The following is an 8353-nucleotide window of genomic DNA, read 5'->3' as shown; positions in this document are numbered from 1 at the left end:
ACTGCCACCTAGTGTGGAAATATATTTTTTACAGCATATTATTTGTAATATATGCACTTCATATCAACCCATTAAATCCGTCAGCAGAACCAATAATAAACTATACTAATATCTCTACATTGATATATATATTCTCCACTAAAATGTGTTGTGTTGTGTGCATTCTAATGTATCTTCTAATACAATAGCATAATACATAGTTAATAAAACGCCTCTGTCCAAAACATAGTATATAATATTTTACTTTGTGCTTTAAACCGTCAAAACTATAAACTGACATTCTCTTCATTACATAATTTCTTCATTGAATACGGTGGCGCTACAGAGACGTTGCGTTGGACTCGACCCCCATCTAGTGGACATATTAGAAATGACAACCTTGTTTAAAACGAGAACATCGCTAATTCAATACTTCTGCACAATTTATGAGCAGCAGTCAAGTTCAAGGACCCAAATCGGAGGTCGCATCTGATCAGATGAATAGCGACCTTGCAGAAAAAGCCCATTCAACTATTTTCAGCTATTCAATCATAACAACAAACAAGCACTAAAACAGACCGATATTAAAGATGACCTTCGACGGCAAGACAATAAAAAGAAGGAAGTGCAGGGCGGGCAGAGGAATGCTACTTCCTGTCCCATCCTCCCGCCCTCCAGCCCCACACAATGCTCTCTGTCAGGGAGGGACGGCCATTGTGCCTTCGCCGTTTGTCCACAGAGCCTCGGGCCATAAGGGGCGGGGCTAGGAGGCCTTGTTGTTATAAGTCATGTGGCGAGTCATATAGCGTGCTGAGTCACCTGCAGCTGACTCAGCACGCTGTACGACTCACCACGCTACAGGGCTCAACACGCTACGTAGCGTGGCGAGTCGTGTAGCATACGCAGGTTACACACAACGCACGCACACCTTCACACATGCACACACACACACACCAACACACGCACATATACAGACACACACGCACACACACATAAACAGGCTATAGACAACGCACGCACACACAGACAGGCTATAAGCACCGCACACACAAATGCACACAATTATGTACACACACACACACACACACACACACACACTGACACATACACACACACACTCACACACACACACACACAACACTGGCTGTACAGAATGCACATGAATGCATGAGTGAGTGACCCCCCAGTGCGGAGGTCTTGTGGACCCCCGAGAGGAGGTGGACAACGTCGCGAGTGAGGCCAAAATGGCTCACCACGTCGGACTGAAACGTCCGCCATGGTGAGCTGGCTACAAACACACACACACACACACACACACACACACACACACACACACACACACACACACACACACACACACACACACACACATTGAGTGTATGGTGATGAGCTCATCTCTGCGTACCCCTGCCTCCCCACTCTGCGGCTCTTGATGACCAGGAGACACAACCTGTACAAAGATCCAATCTCTCTTTTTTTTTAAATGTACAATGGCATTTTATTCTACATACAAAACAACCATAGTATTTTTCAGGAGTCCACGACCACCCTGCCCGTTTTGACACACAAAAGTAATTTGACACTTCTGGGATGAGCCAATGATTCATCTGTTTGGAAGGTTTTGTTGGAGACAAACAAAGAATCTTCAGGCAACAGATGTGACAGCTGTGACTGCTTTCTCTCTCCTTCGTCTGCTGGGTCCTCTGTGTTTGCCTACCTGCTACAGGTAGCCAGTGGGCGGGGCTGAGAGGCTTGTCAGCTAATGAGGTGCACCTGTGCAGGTCTGACACGCAGGCTTTAGCCAGTCTCTGGCTGTTTCCCAAAGTGAAGGCTGCAGCCTTGCTAGGACGCGTCCTTGCTAGTCGCGTCCTATGGAGATGAGACTAGAGTGCTAGCTCGAGTGCTTCCTAGCGTTTGTAACGTCTGACTTTGGGAACGACTTGGTAGTGTGGAAGCGCTTCCGCTTCCGCTTTTTAATACTGCGTGTCCGCTTGTAAACACATGTGCGCTTATGAATAAAACATGGAAGCAATCAAGCTGATCGATATTTATTTGACTTTTGTCTGTTATGAATGCGGTCATGTCTCCTTCGCATGGAGCCTCTTTGGGGAAGTCACAAAAGCTTTGTTGTGGTTGATCGAATTGTCTTTATTAAAAGGAAAATCCAATCAATTTTTATAAAACTAAGTGAAATTGTCTGAGAACTTAATTCATGCATTACATTTACAGTACGGTTGATTACTATTATGCAGGGGGAAAAAGACAAAGAAAGAGATGATAAACGTGTATTTATTTGGATATATGATCTGATTCATTCATTCATATATGCCTACAATCTACCAGTGCTTTGAACACATAAGTATATCATATAAAATACAATTATATACGTTCATTAAAAATTACAAACATTGCAAATGATCGGTTGTGCATTAATTTTACAACATTGGATAGTGGCACTATCCCTTCCACCGGCAAACAAATGTTTGTGCGCCACCCTAAGGCGCACAAAAGCCTCCGTTTGCTGGGCTGACCCTAAAAAAAACGTAAAACATAAATAGGTATACATAAATAATGTAATCTTGTGAGCGAGTAAATTGACATTGGTGACAGTGGTGTTTAACACCAGCTACGTCCATGCAAAATATAGCAACGTATCATTAAGTTGCAAAAACGTTTGAAAAGTGGCACAGGCCTTTAGGCTTGATTATTTGCATTAACATGATGAATCTATAAAAAGCAATACGGCACAAAATATTTCTGAAAACTAATATAACTTCACTTCGTTTGAACGTATACTTCTCTGCCATTTTCAAGAACCCGCCCAGTGAACGCAGAGGATTGTGGGTAGTTTTGGCTCGTCTAGGATGCAGCGATGCATCCTTGAAAAATCTCGGAATTCTCAAAAACGAAGGACCCTAAAAGGGGGCGTATTTCGAGTGTCCTCAACATTGGAACAGTGCTTGTCGGCGTTCGATGACGTAGCGTCCTTAAAAGGGCGGCCGTTGAGCATGCTTCCTTGACATTGGGAAACAGCCTCTCTCTCTTTCCACAGAGGCAGGTGGGCTTGGGTTCTGTTTAGGGTGGTTCCTTAAGGTTTTGGACCTTTGGATTGGTTCCATGTTTTGTTTTATGTTAACACTATTCAACATCCCTACAGCACACTTTCCACTGCCCATATACATAGGCTAGTCGAAAGAATTGTGTGTTTGGTCAGTAGTTCAGTTGGTTGGTCACATATGTTGGTTTGCTGTTCAGGTTTGGTTTGTTGCATTTTGTTTGGGTATTTCCAACATGGTAAAGATGGATGGTTGTTCCCAGTATTTGTTTTGTCTGTCTGGCTAAGTTTCCTCCGTTCTGGCTCGGTCGGTCCTTGTGATTCTGGCACTGGTTTTCTGTCCAAACCATATAATCGCACATTTTCTAATCTTCCATACGCTACACTAATCCCTTTACAGATTTCATGATACTTACTTTATTCTAATAAATAACTTTATCCCTTATCATGTGTGGATCCCGATCCTTGCTCTGACCCGAGCCTCGTCTTAATGCAGCCAAGGAGATGGAAGAGCGTTATGAATAATTATTAGATGATTGTGTTGTACAATGAAAGACAGTAAAGATTCAATATGAATGGCAAAATAAGGATGGGATTTTATTTGAACAATAATATATGTGTTGAGCAAATTATAGAGAGGCTGAGATTATAGATTTCATATTCAAAAGGCGAAGGGGTGAAAAAATGTAAGAAATATATTTAAGTAATATAGGCCTACTCAAAGCCCAAATCATTGATATCATACCCTATCCAATAATAAAGAAATTTGAATTTGAATGGTAACAATTCCGTTAAATCCTCGTCCTTGTTTTGAACGTCTCACTCATGGCCGATCAGTGTGTTCTTTCTGATTAGCTCTTAATTGAGATCACCTGTCACGCACACCTTTATTAAAGGTGAACCTAATGGGTTTGGTTTACTTTTCGCATCGGCCTGTGTCAATCGAGGTTGAGTTTAGTGAGGGTTGAAAGTTTTCGATCTAGATTGCAGATCACTATTGTCACTTTATACAAACTGAAAGTATGCGTTGTTGCGTGTTTGTTTTTGTGGGCATTTGACTGAACAGCCCAGACAAATATTGCTACCAACATGGCACTTCGAAACAGACCACCGCAGTGAGTAAAAGTTATTTTCCTTTATTGAATGTTGACGTTTTTGGGCTGTCTCCTCAGACACAAGCCATCAGTATCCCTGCTCTTTGCACCTTGACATGCATGTCGCCGCTGTTTGTTAACCTAGCTTTGCTGATTTGTATCTTGTGATGTGTGTGTGTGTGTGTGTGTGTGTGTGTGTGTGTGTTTTTCTTAACAGGTGTTAGATGACTGACAAGATCTATGGGGGGGCCCCCTTTGGGCCCCCCCATACCAACTTAGTCTTCAAAGGAATCTAGTGCCATGGGACTCCAGTGTCTTCAAAACATCCTCGGAATACATGTGTATGAATGGTCCACCGAAGGGTTGATCTGGAAGCCACCACGGTCCACGCAGTAATCTGCTGCGTGGGCCGTAGTGGCTTCCAGAGCCATCTTTCGGTCTTGGTCAGGATTTGTTACAGTTGCCCTTCAATGTAGCAGGCTACGGATTTCTGAAGAAGCCTGCTTTACGTAGCATTGGAGTACAAATATTGTGCAAAATGCTCATGTAATTGCACTAGCACTGGTAACCTGTAGATTAGCTTAGTTTAACGTCATTCTGTGCTGTCTCTGTCAAATGTGTGGCTTACTTTAAGTCCACAAGGCCCTCTGGTAAACCACGTTGGAACACCCCTGGACAAGGTGATTAGTCACTGGGTGTGTGCTAAAGTTTTGTTCCATTTTTCACTAGTTGGTTAAGGTTTGGTAGAATTGTTTGGATGCTAGCGACGTGATGGCGTATGTACCAGAGCCTATCGTGGCCAGGCCACAGTTGCGACGGCCACGGCCAGATGGCCTAGTGTGAGTGCAACCTTGATTGCATTTGTATACTGTTTACCATTGGATGTTTATGCAATTTGGCTTAATTCATCCGCTGTAAAGCTGCATTTGACTATTCCAGGGTCGTTTTGTACAGGCTTTCAATTGACCATGTTGACTAGTTTGTGGGAAGTTTTTTCTTTTTTTTTTACCCTTGCTTACAATCCAACGGTTGCGACCACTTATGCAACTGGGCTGTGAACCTTGCAATTCTAGTTGCATATTTGTACACGCAAGCTTGTCCATTTCTATCGCCATCACTAAAACTAGCTTCATCATTTCCTTGTAGGCCATTAGCTGACTTGTGTATTGGAGCGATGATTTGGGTATTTTAAGATGCTTGAAAACCTAAAATAAAGCAAAATGCGTGTCTGGTGTGCAAGAGCCAATTTGTTGGCTTGCAGTAGTCGAGGAGTTGCCGTAGGTCGTAGGCCATCTGGAGGTTGTGGCAATGGAGGCTTGTGGTAGATCTGCCATCCAAGAAAGGTTAATTCTTCTGAAGCATGATTAATAGTTTAGTAAATTGAATCTATTCATATAGAACTATAAAATCCAAGACTGCAGCCAGTAACTTGGATCGCAATATGTGGAAAGTATTAGTCTTCATTTGTAACAACAGAATAATTAACATGACTAACTGGGTTTCTTCCATTTTCTAACTAGGGGGACTTGACTGGTGAGTCTACTGGATTAATCAGTAGCGGTACTTTGACCAACAGATTTGATGGCATGACTACAGGGTGACAAAGACATTTATTCCCTGCCTATCAAAAGAGACTTCTAAAACATATCTGTTAGAACAGTTCCTATACTTTTTGTATAATTTGGTCATGCTGCAAATTTACTTTTTGTAGTTGCTCCATATTTAGTTCTTTGACAGCCTCACCTGCTAGAAAAGTCTATTCAAATCGGCTAAATATAATGAACTAAATTAATAGCCATGAAATGTTGTCACTCATACTAATGGCAAATACCCTCTTTCAGTTGGTGGTTCAACACTGATGTCTCTCTAGGCTTGAGGGAGAGCTCACAAGTAAATTACACGAATGTCCTGGAGCAATTGGGAATACTCTTTTATTTAGTCTACCTGACCAGGGACATCTTTGAACTATAGGTCACCTAACCCAAACTTTTCACTCTTGTTAGGTTGTCCTTTTCTCTTGTTTTAACCCGAAAGGGATGAAAATACCAACCTTTCAGGTATTCTGTTTGGATAATGTGCAAAACTTGTGTCTTCACTAATAAAAAAAAATTAACTAATGTATTTTTCTTAATGTGGTTAAACTATTTAAAGATTTGTATGCAAAATATTTCTGCTCAATTTGTGGTCAATGAAACTCTGACATTTTTTAATTTGATAAAACACAACTATGGGTTAAAGGTATTTGCTTTGGGCATCTTTTGATATTTTTAGAATCAACAAGACATTTGAAACTTCAGCTACATTTTTATATATTTGTACTGCCTTTGATTTCAACCGTGACATGTTTGTCAGGTGATAACTATGTACCTGTGAACGCATATAGTATCATTTTGAACTGTTTGTGGATATTGCATTAAATCCATATGCTTGAAACTTTTCAATAATGCATATCAACGAAACAATGGAATGAAATAAATAGTTCAAGCAATTTGTGGGACTTGGCTGCTTTTACATTATTACTCATTTTGGGGGTTATTTCAGTCTCTCCAACCTGCAGGTCGTGCGAAGAATCATGTGAATGGGAATATTCTATAAATGTCTTGATATCATCTTTCGTCTCAACACTTCTGCTGCAGCCGCTTAAAGTCTCACTCCGAGAACCTTAAAATAGAAGTATGAAAATATCTTCCCGGTGGCGTAACGGGGCAAACAAGGTGTGCTTTGACATCTACGTTTTGAGGCGATTGCAACAGTGCCACACATGATCATATTTGAATATGTCTCGGGGTAGTAATTAGCTGTCGATTTTGGAGGACTTTATCAATAATGACCAGCTATAGATCTGCTTCCCGATGGAGATTTCTGACAAATTACATGTTATTTAGCATCTACACGTTAAGCTGAGTCCAATGAGATCAAGCTCACCCACCTGCTATACCGAGATCCTGTCCTAGACCATAGGTGTACCATGTAAAATACATGTTACCATTTGCTAGTGTCATGCTTGGTGTCTTTGGACTCAGCTCAACGTGTAGATGCTAAATAACATGTCATTTATCACAAATTTCTATCGGGAAGCAAATCAATAGCTGCTCATTATTGATTAAGGCCTCCAATTTTGACAGCTAATTACTACCATTAAACATGTTCGAATATGCTCATGTTCGAACCTTTCCTGGTCCAAAAACACCACTGGGCTAGTGAAGCGAGCCCAACAGAGATTGTACTTCCTGAGGAAACTCCATCAGGCCTCACTACCTCCCAGTATCCTCACCACATTCTACAGGGGGGCAGTGGAGAGTGGGCTGACGTACGCCATCTCTACCTGGTTCTCCAGCTGCAGTGCGGCGGACAAAAAGGCCCTGCAAAGAGTGGTGAGATCAGCGGAAAAGGTCATTGGAGCCTCTCTTCCCTCTGTCCAGGACATATTCCTAAGCCGCTGCAGGAATAGGGCCCAGAAAATAGTGAGAGACCCCTCTCACCCTCTGAACAACTTCTTTAAGCTCCTACCCTCCAAGAAGCGCTATCGCAGCTTAAGATGCTCCACCACCAGGCCGCGGAACAGCTTCCTGCCTCAAGCTGTCAGGATGCTCAATGCACCAGCGTCCTAAACCTTCACACTGGACTTTATTTATTATTTATTTATTCATCATTAGGAAGTTTGTTTGTAATGTATGTGTGTTTTGATCTTGATCTTGATCCCTGAGAAACGCCTTCTCGTTTTGTTGTTCAATCAACAAAATGACAATAAATTTGATTTGATTTGATTTGAAATATTGCCGCCTTGAAGGTTTATGGGATACAAATATCTCCTCTCCTTTCATAAAGTTTGGTAAGGAGAAACCCATGCTAACGCCTCGTTTCCACATACGTATGTTTTTCGTATCCGTGCTAGTGGAGTCGCTAGTGTTTTACGTACGGACATGAATTTATTTACGGACAAAAGATGGGGGAGCGTATGATAATGGCCGTTTTTAGGAGACCGGTACTTTGGAACATGAGGATCGACATATACAGAGGTAAAAACAAAACCAACCAGGCTTGGAAAGAGATCAGTGAGGAGTTTGGCCTGCCAGGTACTTACATGTTTTGTGAAAAACATAAAAACTTTCATACGGTATCTCCGTAAAACGACGGTGGAAGTTACATTTTTTGAACGTATATTACGGACATACCGGACAGAAAGTCTCGGAGGAAAAACGGACATTACGGAGAGTCACATTGG

Source organism: Gadus chalcogrammus, chromosome 11 (genome assembly GCF_026213295.1).
Source record: "Gadus chalcogrammus isolate NIFS_2021 chromosome 11, NIFS_Gcha_1.0, whole genome shotgun sequence".
NCBI classification, from domain to species: Eukaryota; Metazoa; Chordata; class Actinopteri; order Gadiformes; family Gadidae; genus Gadus; species Gadus chalcogrammus.
The sequence above is the reverse complement of the archived record's forward strand: the minus strand, read 5'-3'. Positions refer to the sequence as shown.